Source organism: Camelus bactrianus, chromosome 6 (assembly GCF_048773025.1).
Source record: "Camelus bactrianus isolate YW-2024 breed Bactrian camel chromosome 6, ASM4877302v1, whole genome shotgun sequence".
Lineage (NCBI taxonomy): Eukaryota > Metazoa > Chordata > Mammalia > Artiodactyla > Camelidae > Camelus > Camelus bactrianus.
This window is the reverse complement of record NC_133544.1, coordinates 87527424-87540888: the sequence shown is the minus strand read 5'-3', so window position 1 is coordinate 87540888 and position 13465 is coordinate 87527424. Positions and strand designations below refer to the sequence as shown.

General features: G+C 42.9%; 1 protein-coding gene across 5 annotated transcripts in view; it reads left to right on the top strand.

Annotated features, from left to right (window-relative positions):
* Positions 1–13465, top strand: part of RORA (RAR related orphan receptor A) — a 694742-nt gene that overhangs the window by 659470 nt on the left and 21807 nt on the right. The gene's annotated exons all lie outside the window — the stretch shown is intronic.

The window sequence follows — 13465 nt, the reverse complement described above, 5'->3', positions numbered from 1 at the left end:
GCGTTAAACGCTGTAAATAAAAGTCCGTACAAACTGAAAAGTGCTATTTAAATCCAAGAGTCTAATGGCTGTTGTTACGGTTTTTATTATTACTGACGCTGGTCTCGGGACAGCGGGTACCAGCTGATGCATCGATGTGGGAACGGGAAATAGAGCTGTTTACCCTAATCATTCAAGACCCCCAAACCTAGATTGTTCTGTTATTCAGGTTTCACTGTATTAAGAGTTAAATCCTCCTGCTTGTATTGGAAGAGCCTTGAGACAGCTTGCAGGATAAAACAGTGCAAAATAAACAAGAGAGACGCCCTTTAGACCTGCAGGAAGCCTCTGAGCCCATTGATTGCCCCCGAGTCGGGCCTCGTGTAGCCCTAAGGCAGTTTGAGGCTGAAGCAAAAAATAAAATCTACAAATTTGGTTAGCCTTCCTTTAGTGAAGTTAGAAAATACAGCGTCATAAAACACAAAACCACCTTCAGACACAAATAACTACTGTGAAAGGCTTCAGGGACATTTGCCCCAGAATTTCCTTAAGTCTTTGGTTTACTGTTCAACCTCGTCACCCTTTTGCCACTTTGAACGGGTGCAAATGCTTCATACTGAGCCCATCCTGGGGCAGCTGGAAATTTCTATACACCACCTACCAGACTTAATTTTTTTTTTAATTTAATTTATCCACCTTTTAGGAATAGGGAGCTTGCTGCCCAAAGGGGATACTGAATCATTCGTCTCTATGGTAGCCCTTGAGGCCTCAAGGTTCTGGATTCCCAAGGAAAAAGTATTATTTTCTCAGTTTGCCCTCCCTCAAAATTACTTAAATTAAACCAAACGCAGTCAACCTCCTGGCCTGTGTTATCCCAAGATGTAAGCAGGAGAGGGATCCACCTGGGACAGTTGTCACCCCACTGATTCGGGGAGTTAATTTGGCTGATGTGGCCGGCCGGCTGTCACACCTCCCCCTCCCCTACTCTGTCAGACCTCTTGGGAGAAGGCGACATGGACTTCCATGATAAAGGGCATAGGGGCAGCGGTGCCCTACTACCGGGAGCTCCAAGCAGACTTGATTTTGGTGCATCACCTGTCACCTTGGGATTTTCTTAAGTGGACACGGTCCTAGGCATTAATAACCACGGGTACCGTCTCATGCCCAGGAAACTGTCCCCTCGCTCTGGGTCTCTCAGTAATGCCACGAGTCATTTTGTGGGGCAAACTGGAGCGAGTACGGGGCCGAGGAGTGGTGGCCACAGCAGGGCCAGGGAGGGGTGGGGCCACTGCCTATGCAACACCCCAGCATTTCAGAAGATGCATGAACAACATGCTTGTCAATGAAATTTGACTTGATTCTCTGAATACTGCTGGGTTACAGAGGCACAAACAATGTGTATTTTCTTTTCGCCCCAGTGTTTATTTATGACAAAAATAAAAGCAATAAGAAAGCAAAAGGCAGCCATTATTTCTGTGATTTTTAGATCCCCTTCCAGACCCTGGATAGCCTCAGTGCCAAAGTGTTTTTTGGTTATTTTTGCTTCTGTTCCTTCGTTCTGTTGATTCTATGCGATGGAAGTCAGAAAAACAAACAATTAAAACTGAATTTTGTTAACAAATTGGGCCTCTGCCCAGCCTGGGACCTATACAATGGTACGTGTTTACATTCGATGTGTATAGTATTTGTTCTGCATCATAGTTTCTCTCCGCTACAGCTAAGGTTTTTATCTCTGGTTGTGGTGAAGTCAGGAGACTCTGCTTTTGCCACTAATGTTAATGATGTATCATGTTGTGTCCAGGTGAAGGCGGTTATGTCATGACAAACTGTAACGAATGTATCTCTGTGATGGTATCATTAGGCTTCAGGAAAATTTCTAATTAGATATACAAATAGATACCTAATGAGAGAGAAAAAAATAGTGACTCAGTCATTTTCTGAGCTAATTGTTTTGTGAATGTACTTTAAATTGCATTTTAAAAATCAACAACCTGAACATAGAAAACAAACTATGGTTCCCAAAGGAGAAAAGGCGGGGAAGGGATCCATTAGGAGTTTGGGATTAACAGATACATGCTACTATATATAAAACAGATAAACAACAAGGTCCTACTGTATGGCACAGGGAACTATAGTCAATTTCTTATAATAACCTATCATGGAAAAGAATCTGAAAAAAAAATATATATATATATGTTTGTGTATGTATAACTGAATTGCTTTGTTGTACACCTGGAACTAACATTGTAAATCAACTACACTTCAATAAAAAATGCAATTAAAGATAAATTTAAAATAAAATAATAAAAGAAACAAAAATCAACAACCAGAAACCAGAGAAGCTATTTAACTGCTGAAATGATTCTCTGTTTCCCCCTTGCTCAGGTTAGCACTGCACATGAACAACAAAAGTGGTGGACGTTTTGGTAGGTCTCTCGCTGGCCCCCAGGTGTTCCCAGCTCACCGTCTCCCAGTCCCTTTCACCACGTGTAGAAAGACAGTATAGTGTCATCCTTACGCCCAGACTCTGGAACCAGACTGCCTGGGATTGAACCCTGTTCTGCTCTCTACCAGCCTGAGCAGCTGCCCAGCCTCTCTGCGCCTGTTTCCCCACCGGTAAAATGAGGACAGTGACTGGAGTTCCTGCAGAGGGTGATCACGTGCATTTAGGCACTTGCACGCGTGCCAGGCAGATAGCAAGCCCTCGCTGGGTACTGGTCCTTGTTCTTATCACTCGTAGGCAAACGGCCCATGCCTGGGTGATGTGCTCTGTGAAGTCATGTGCTATTTCCAGGACACCTGTGGGTCCAGTCTTGATTTTGTGACCGTTTGTGATCTGTTATGTAGACTTTGCCAATAAAAACAACCAAAAATGAGCACGCTCTCGGGTGCTCTGTCAGCACTATCAGGGACTCAGACACGGAGAAGACAGTCCTTTCCTTGAGCGGTTTACATCCTAGTTGTAGAGTTGAGGCCCTCACAGGAAGAGCTAAATAGCAATGCAGGAACCCAATACCAGCGGAAGTCTGCGGTCTATGAAGTGACCCAGGAAGCACACATCCACTGGGCAGCAAGGGGCTAGAAACAGGGAAGTCTTGGTTGCATTCTGGGGACAAGAGACAACCCAGTTTCACTGGAGCAAAGGACCACTTAATGTGCATCATAGAAGATAAAGAGAGACAGGTGCTGCCATTCCCCAAATTATTAAGAGCTCTGTTATGCCAAGGTTTTTATTATAAAATTTGTTCATTGTTCTTTTAAAATAAGGAGGGGACAGTATACTAACTAGCACTGGGCCAGCCCTGAATGTTGCATTTCAGAAGAACATTGAATCCAGGCCGGCAAGGGCTTAGTTCCATCAGTAAAGACATTTCTGAGCTCTTGGAACAGAATTTAGTCCCAGCCCTGGATGGGCACTAGCAGGGGGTGTAAGGTAAGCTGGGCAGACCTGCCGGGGAGGGGGGGTTGGGTCAAGAAGCATATGGGCAGAGGAAAGGGGCAGAAATAAAATGAAAGGCCGTGGGTGTTATGGTAATAAGTTTCGCTCTTCAAAGTGAATCCAAAGGCTGAAGTGTATAGAGAAAAATGACCATTGGGTGAGGTTTCCTTTTGAGAAATGGTCCTGTTTATCATTCACCTTCCGTTCTTCACATCATCATTAGATACAGTGGCTGCTCAGAGGCTGGTGATGACGATCATTTATTTCAAGATAAAAAACACCCACACAGACTTTTTTTTAACCATATCCTTTTAGACTTTTTGGCTCTACAATTTCAACCACAGTTTTCTTCCCCACTTTTGTTGAGAAATAATTGACAAACATCACTGTATAATTTATGGCATTCAGCATGGTGGTTTGATTTATATATATTGGGAAATGATTGCCACAGCTCTTTGAGCTAACATCCATCTTCTCACAAACACAGTTGACCCTTGGACAACACGGCTTTGAACTGCTCAGGTCCACTTACACTCACACAGATCTTTTTCAATAAATATATTGGAAAATATTTTGTAAGTAAATATACATTTCTTTCTAACATTATCTTTTCATTTTTGATGCCTAATGTTAGTAATACGTATAACATCTCCAGTAGCATGTAAGACAACCTTGATGTAAGTACTCACAGACAGGTAATTCATCTTGACCACAAAGGACATAAACTTTGATATTGATAAATACAGTATAGTGCTATAAATCTACTTTCTCTCTCATGATTTTTCAAATTTTTTTTCTCTAATTTTGTTTTACTGTAAGAATACAGTATATAATACATAAGGCATACAAAATACGTGTTACTTGACTGTTTATCAGTAAGGCTTCCGGACAACAGTAGACTGTTAGTAGTTAAGTTTAGGGGAAGTCAAAACTTAAACATGGATTTTTGACTGCACGGGGGTCTGCAGCTCCTAACCCCTCACATCATTCAAGGGTCAACTGCAAATACAATAAAAAGAAAAGAAAGAAGAAAAGAATAAAGGAAAACATTTTTTCCTTGTGATGAAAACTTTTAGGATTTACTCTCTTAGCAACTTTCCTATATACCATACAGCAGTGTTAGCTATAGTCATCATTCAACTATAACCTTTAAAAAAAATTTTTATTGAAGTATAATTGCTTTACAATATTTCAGGTATACAGCAGAGTGACTCAGTTATACATATACATATATGTATTATTTTGCAGATTCTTCTCCATTATAGGTTATTGCAAGATATTGAACATACTTCCCTGTGCTGTACAGTAGGTCCTTATGGTTTATTTTATATGTGTACAGTGTATCTGTTAATCCCAAATTCCAAATTTATCCCCCTCTACTATAACTTTTACAATAATATTGTACAATTGAGTATTGAAGTTAGTGAATTGACTTTTGATTACAATTAAGACCCTTTGCCTCTTGATCAGTCTAAGAACAGAGTCCATCTGTCAAATATTTATTCATTGAATACATTTAAGATGATATCTTATGCAAAGCTTCCTCTTCCACCCATTAAAGGAGACTGTGGAATAGTTTCTTTGCATTAACAAATATGCTATCTGAAGTTAACAATAAAAAGTCTTTTCAAAGATATCCAGAATGTATAATTGGTACTCTTTTTTTTTCCTGAAGAGTTAAAGCAATTTCTGGAGCTTTTTATGCATTAGATTAAAGACATGTCGATAAACGTTCCTTTTAGGCCAAATTGTTTTTCAGAGGATTCTAATATTTTTATTTTAGTTGTAAAATATTACTAGTTCTGGATCAATTTTGTCCACTTCTCACATTGATACATTCATGCTCAACATTTTTACTGTAATGTTTTATAACACTTGGTCCCAGCGTTCAAGCTAGCCATTTAAAATGAAAGTTAGACTCGACTCTTATTATATCCTGTGGCATCAAAGTTTCATTTCCGTTACATAGGGGTGATAAGAAAACATTTTTTATTTAGCAAAATCTTGCACGCCTTTGATGAAACGCACAAGCAGTAGGATGTGCTAAACCCCAATTTGCATCAAGATGATTTGGTTATTTGAGGGGGTTTTTTGTATTTTTCTTTTTCTTTGGTTTTTTTTGGGGGGGGTTTTTTGTTTTTTTTTTTTTTTTTGCTTTTTTGGTTTGGTCTTAATCATGCCTCAGCTCATAGAAAACCCTGGGCTTGGGACCCTGTCTTAGATAGGGTCTAACATGGTGTCCGGCTCAGAGGAGGGCCCCTCATGCTTGCGTGGAAATCACCAGTGCTGAACGTGTCCACTTGGATTGGATCTAAGGATCTAGCACATCATCGTACACCAAAGCAGACATCTACACTTGCCAGATACGGCACATGAGGTCAGCTTTAATTGGAGATCATCTGCACGTACAGTGCTACTGGGAGGCCAGTCATTACTGCATGGGGAAGTAGTTGAGCAGATCCACGTTTCCGTGATTTACTGCTAACAGATGCACGAGTCTGGGGCTGGACAGCTCACGTTGGTGAATGAAGCTGCCTGTTCTTGTCTAAAGAACAAACTTCCTTCTTCATCTGCTTCTCCGGAGACTGCTATTCCTGCCTCCCCCCCCCCCATTTTAATTTTATCATTTCCTCCTCCTCTTCCTCACCCTGATTTTAATCTACGCGTGCCCTCTCTTTACCCCTCAATAAAATTAAGTTGCCAATTATCTTCTTTCTTAACTTTACATACTTAACTTTCTGCCCACGTTTATCCCAAGATATTTCTTCTTCCTCACCCCCATACTGCTGAACATTCCAACAGAAAGTTCCCAAAATAAATAAAATTGCAACAGAGTTCATGCCTTTCCATCTAGGATTCTCTGCTCTTCTCCGCCTCGGAAATGGAATGAGTCCACAGTCCCCCAGATCCCGAAATTTTAGTTGTATCGGAAAATACAATAACGCGGGCAGGCATATGAGCATTCACAATAAATTGTAGAGTTATGAATAAATCTTGGTTGTCAAAAGCAAATGTGTAGCCTTTCCAATGCGTCTGCCATTAGAATTCAGCAAGGCAGCTGTCAGCTGTTTTCTTGTAATTAAACAGCCAATGAGCAGCTAATTAAGACATATGTGTATACAGACGTGGAAGTGGGTATGTTAATGAACTGTAGGAATCAATTCATTAAGTGAAAATTGTCAAAAGACCAAACATCAGATCAGCATTTCAGCCTGTGCCTCACTAAGAAGGAGCCCGGAGCAGGAGGGGAGCCCCCTGGGAGCCAGATACCCTAGTAAACCGGGGTTGAGCACCTCCCAGCTACATCCACATGGCTCTGTCCAGCCACCACCCACTTTGGGGCGAAACTGTTAGTAACCCCAGTAGAAAACGCCATGTATATTTCACAGCTTTTTTTTTTTTTTTTATTAAGAAGATCTAGCAAAGGAAAGTGTTTCCCTACATGCATAAACCTGGTACTCAGTATCCTATAAAATGTCATCTCCCTCACCTTGTCTCTGAACCATTGTATGGAACTTTGACTGCACAACTGAAAAATGGGACTTTTTACTTGTTTGTTTGGTTGTTTGTTTTTGTTCTGCCCTGCCTGTTTGTCTGGATGCTTTTTGGATAGTGCATTAAGTTGTCTCTGACCTTTGGGATAAGATGCACCCCAGGGTTCAGGAATTCAAATCCTGGCTTCTCTTCTTACCTGCTGTGTTACTTTGAACAGATGGTTTAACCTTGCTGAACTTTAGTTTTCTCATTTATACACAGATATAAAAATACCTACTTTGCAAGGTTGTTGTGAGTTGCAAATAAATCATGTTTGCAAAGTGTCCTACACAGTGCCTGGTACAGCTCAGCATATGACTGTCACCACTGTTTTTTATCATGGTCTCATTTTTCCACTGGTCATTCACTCCACAAGTATTTGTTGACTGCTGTACTGGGTTAGCTACTGGAAAGAAACAAAGCAAAGTGAGGGAGACAGATCAGTACTACAGCAGGTTAAGGACTCAGCGGGGGTTACCTACAGGACTCTACCGGTGCGTGTGGGAGGGGCAAGGTCAGAGAAGGTGAATCCTGAAGATGGAGCGCTTCCAGGACAGGCTGAGGGGGTGGTGTCCTTTGAGAACCTATGAACGTGGTAGTTTAGATTTGGCCAGAGTGTGACTTTGGGAGGAGGACCGAATGTAACTAATACAGCTGCCTGTACAGGTGGTCATAGCCTGGTCATCAGCAGGGAGCCACCGAGGGCTAATAAGCAGGGAAGTGACTTGATCAGTTTATGTTTTAGAAAGAGGTCTTCAGTGACTGTAAAGATGCATCGGAGGGAGAGAGAATGGGAGCAGGGAGCAGCTGGGAGGCTGTGTAATAACCCATTCAGGAGATGGGAGATAAGGGAATCTGAGAAAATTGCAGTAAAGATGGAGAAAAGTAGATGGATTTGAGAAACATGTAGGTGGCCAGAAACAGTCTAATTTGGTGACTGCATGGATGTGGGTGTGGAGGAGACAGGGACGCCCATGTCTCTAAAGGGTGAACAAGGTGCCCTTGACTGAGCAAGAAAACACGGGAGGAGGGGAGCCTGGGAAGTGGTCAGTGGGTCAGAGTATGTTCTGTTTGGAATGAAAATTAAGCCATTCGTCTGAAGTTTCTGGAGAGTGTGTGTGTGTATTGGTGGTGGGGGTGATAAGGCTGTGGAAGGCCAAGCCACAGCTTTGGGTAGTTGCCTGTCCAAAATGGAGAGCAGCCGTTCTGACAGCCTGGCAAAAAGCTGGGGATGCAGCAAAGCCAGCTCCGTCCAGGCACGTGCTAGTCAGTTTCTAACCACCAACTCTCTGGAAAACTGTGTCAATATGCATGTGCGTTACTTTAGTTTTTGTTCCACGGGTACCAATTCACACAATTCACAAATAGTAAAATCTACAGTACTCTTTAATCAGCTTCATATAGGCGACTGATCCTTCTGGAATGCACTCATTGATTTTGCTGAAATCCGTACCTGTGGCTGCAGTGGACCAAAGACTGTAGCGCCAACACCATTTATCATTTACATTAATGAATAAGAGGAAAGTGAAACGAGGAAAAACTTGTTTTGGAACTTCACTCAGTCGTCAGTGATGACGTGAGCAACTTCTTTGTTGAATCAGATAGTGGTTTTTAAAACTGCAAGAGTATGTCCTCCCTTTTTTGGGAGCAGTTCACATCGTGATGGCTACAGACATGGCATACTTTTAAGTTTAACCCACATTGTTAATGTTTTCCTCATCACTGTTTAAATCTAGACAGTAAGCAGAGCAATGAATCAAGCCCTGATTTGCATCAGTTGCCCATTTCCGTGGTGTAAATCCTCCCACCACATGGTGAACTTCAAGGCTCCCAGCGTGACATCTCACTTCACGCAGGGTAAGGATGCACACCGTCATGCAATAAATGATGTAAATAACCTCACGGACAGGGATAATAATAGCAAAATAGTAATGAAATAATAAGTTAAGGTTTTATCAGAGTTATGTTTAACAGTTGGTTCACAAAATTCCCAAAATGTTAACATTTATCTCTTGCAACCCCAGTGTGAGCTTTCTGCCACACATCATGTCCTCAGCCCTGGCCCTGGGGAGCTCCAGTCTAGTGGGATCGATGCAAAATTTCATAGTATACAGCCAGGGCGGTTTTTTTTTTTTTTTCAATTAGGCAATAGAATTTTCCAGAAAACAGGCAGAAATCAGAAATAAAACTCAGTGAAAGGCACTTTGAGAGGCTGGGTGAAATAAGGGAGGAAACAGTGAAGAGTTAGTTGTCTCTGAAGCGGTGGAAATGGAGGCAGAAGGTTGATGTGTGTCAGGACATCGAGACTGTTCGGCACCAGTTTTGTTAGTCCCAGCACTTCAGGAGAGATATTTACGTGAGAGGGCACTGCACTTAAAATTAGGACACTGAGGTTTGAGTCCCAGCACTGACACTGAGTGGTGGGACAGCCTTGAACAAGACACTTACCATTCTGAGTTTCAGTTTGGTTATCTGCAAAAAATCAGAAAACTAGAGTAGATCTCTGGCTCTTAAGTAGGGGAAGGCAGCAGAGTCTTCAGGGAGCTTTGTTAAAATGTTTACCATACAAAAGGACATTTCTTCTTTTTTGACATACGAAAATGGAGATTTCACAGGGTTCAAACTAGTATGTACGTCTGGGACTATACCCCTGAAAGTTCTGGTTCAGTAGATCGCAGGTGTATTTTATAAAAGCTCCATGGATGATTCTGGTACACCGTCTGTTTGAGAACTACTGAATCTGATCGTCTCTCAAATTCCTTTCATCTCGCAAGGCAGGTTTGTATTATTCTAAACCCCTTTGCAGTAACTGCATGTTAGTGTAGTGCCACTAGGTGGTGGTAGCGTGCCACAGTCACACCGAGTACTGTTTCCTACCCTGAAATTCATCATGGTGGCCCTCTGCCCAAGCCCACCATGCTTATAATGGCACATCTCCATATATTTTGACATCCATACAAAGTGAACTTTTAAGAAAGCCAAAGAAGTAATTCATTAGCTCAGCTTTTAAAAGTTAAAACTTTAAAACTGTGTACTTAATATCTTTCCCAGCTGACTCACAGCTTCAGCACTCTCTCTCTTCTTTATACACATCTGCTCAATTCCGCCCCAAAACTCCAAGCACTGGCTTATGCTGTCACTACGTTCTGTGTGGCCTCGAACTCCCCAACCCCTAGAACTGGTGTCCCATTTCTCAAGGGGACCCTCTCCAGGATCGCTCCCCGGTCAGTCGAGATTCTGCTTCTACATTTATGAGCATGTCTACCTGTAGGAAGGAAGGTACCTACCATACTCTCTACCTCTCTTCCTCCTATAACCTTTCTCCTCTTAGGTGTTCATTAGCTTTAAATGCTTTATCATTTTGCCTTCCCAAATCTTCTGAGAAATCCCAAGGAATAGGAAAGGAAGAGTTTTTTTAAAAGGGGGGAAAAGGGGAAGTAAGGAAAACCAAGCCCTCATTGTGTCTGAAACGCAAAGGTTAGTGTGTATCTGAGTCAGCCAGGCTTACCTCGCTCTCCCTTCAGCGGCTCTCACCTTATAACCCCGCCTGACCCCCCTGTTTGGTATTTGATAGCTAGACTTGTGAGCATGACTCTCTTGACTTAGTCCCAAAGAAAAGTCTCTTCTCTAGTTCTTAGCTGTGCCACTCCCCACGCTTTCCCCAGGCACTTGCTCCACTGATTCGGTGAGAAATGGTGCTGCAAACAGTAAGATGTATCTGCTCGCTCTCTTGCCCCAGACCCTTCAAAGCTGAGGCATCCAAAGACATGTAGTCCTTTTCCAGACGTTGGTTCCAGGCTCAGTGCTGCTGCTCCAAGAGCATCTGGGAAGCCTCAGGGGTTTGCCTTGCAGTTGTTGGCATCATTACTCAGACATCTTTAATGATATGACTTTGCATCCTGGAAGTCGGTTTGTTGTTATTGTTTTGTTTGTTTTCTAAAGGAATTTAGAAGTAAATAAGGTAAATAGAAGGGAACTTAATCCTTCTGGTCAGAGATGAGGGGGAAATCATGACATGGTGAGACTGGCTGTCTCGTGTGAATAACCCACATCAGGAGGTGGTATTGAAGAGGAATCTGTAAGTTGCCTGGGCAGTGGCAGTGTGGCCAGCTAGCGGGGCTAACCCGAAGGGAAACACTAATTTCAGAGCAGACTCGTCTTGCTCCTTTATCCTGCATACCTGTGTCTTTACTCTGCCCTGCTTAATGGTCGCCTTTCTAAGAGAATCCTCAAGAGGGAGTCCTTCTGATATGCAAAGGAAGCAGAGAAACAAAAGGGATAAAAGTGTGAGTCCTGGAATTAAACCGCATGGTTTGGATCCTGGCTTTATCCCATCCTGGGGGCTTGGGGAGGGGAGGTTCTGGGGAAGTCTCTGTGCCTCTCTAAGCCTCTGGTTCTTTGACCTGGGAACCAGGGAAATGAGAGCACCTGCCTCGTGTTGCCCTTGTCGGAATTAAATGATGGGAATCCATAGAAGGCACAGGAAGCCTAGTGAATAATAAGCACTATTTCAACGGTTCCTGGGATTTGTTTTAATCATGTAGGTGAGACACAGAGACACAAAAGTGACATGTGGGAAGACGTTTGTTATACTCACAGGTCCCTCGAAACAGGAGACACAGCTTGCCACGCAGGGGACCACAGGGGGAAGCACCAGGGTCAGTCAGGAGGCGGAGGGAGTGAGGGGGGCGTACAGGCAGGAGCCTTTCTTGTGATTTTCTATAACTGGCGAGGCAGGCAAAGCAGGGTTAGGATTGGCTAGTTAAAATCCCTAATTGTGTGGTACCTGGTGGTCCCAGAATGATTAGGGCAGGGCAAGAGTGGCCCCGAGGGTGAGAGCCCGATAGAGGAGGTGGCTGGGTGTACGGGCTCTGGACTGGTCGGTCTGCATGTGAAAGATTTGCTCCAGGCAAGTCGTTTGCTGTCTCTAGAAATTAGGTAGCCCTGGGAAGTGCAGTCTCTCCTGGGTGAGCAAGACCTCAAGATGTCAAAGCAGTAAAAATGCAGAATAAAAAATGCAGTTAATACAGACATGCAGAGATTTCTCCTCCCCCACCCCGCTGCCATCATCATCATCTTCGTCATCATTATCACCACCATCACGCCCTCCCAGAGGTCCCTGGTAGCAGAGCAAACCGGTGGTTGTGTACGGCTTCTGGGCTAACATGCTGGAACTTTCTTAGTGGTGGTTTGCTGTTAACTTGAGTTGAATATATGGAAAGTAAAGACCAGCATTTTTTTTTTTTCCTGTGTTAATTACCCAAGCATTCTTCAAGAGCTGTGTCTAGTTCCGAGTTTCAGATGATTTTTTTTTAAGGAAGTGGAGAAACTGGAGAGGATCCTCAGAAGAAATACTGAAAGTACAAAGGAACCTAGAAAGAAAGGTGCCCGGGCTGTGATTTGGTCTACAGACAAGGTACCGGGAGGCAACCTGGCAGCCCTCAAGTACCGTTTCCATTTAAAGAAAAAAAGAGAGATTGGGCAGACATTCTCCTTATTCAATGATTATAGAACAAAATGGAACAGTCTCATTGTGAAGCAAGCAAAATTCAGCCTCAGCTAAAGGAAAGGCGAATAGTTCCTGATCCTAGTCGCCTGCAGTGGTAGCAGTGATAGCAAACACGGAGGGTCTGGATGGTGGTCGAGCCTCAAGAAAGAAACCCCTTTCAGCCTGGACAGAGATTATACGTCTCAGACGCGACTGAACACCTAGACAGGTGACCTCTTGCTATCTCTTCCTAAGGATTATTGGCCTCCGTTACCATTTATATTTTCTTGAATTCTCTCCATTAAGCCCCAAAGAAAGCTTTACTTCATCTCACTTTCTTGTCACAGAGGGAAAAAACACACACAAAACCAAAAAAAAAAAAAAAAAAAAGGAAACCTACAGCTTTTTAGATATTTTGAGAAAAGAGAGATTGCTTCACAAAAGAGGCAAGACTTGTTATCAGGAAGATCTGAAGTACCATGGAGAGACAGTCTGAGACCCTGGACCCCCAGCCTGGCCCACGTGGATTAGTGAGCAGTCTGGCAGAGAGCAGGGAGCGTGTGAGAGGTCAGTGCCCACCCCGCCCATCCCAGACTGGTTTCCCAAGGAAAGAGCTGGAAACTGCCCATCGGCTGAATCCACAAGGTCCTCAGACATCACAAAAGAAAGCAGATATATAGACTAGACTGTTCTTTCTGCATAGCTCACATACCTGTCCACCTGCACGTTGTCGGAAAATCAGAAAGCAGATAAATAGAAAGAATATTGAGATCACTCATGGCCCCACCAACCAATTCTTTTTCTTTGGAGGCATAAACTTCCAAAGTTTATTCTATGCTAAATATATAGATTTTTCCCTCCAAAAGTGGATTATATTGTGTTTAGTTCCTTAGCTATTTTTTTTTAATTAAGCAGTGTATTTTTATCATCTTTTTACGGCAGTAATTGTATTTCTGACATACCATTTTTAATGGTTCCTGAGAATATGAATATCCACTGTGACTTCCAGTCCACTAGTGTTGGAC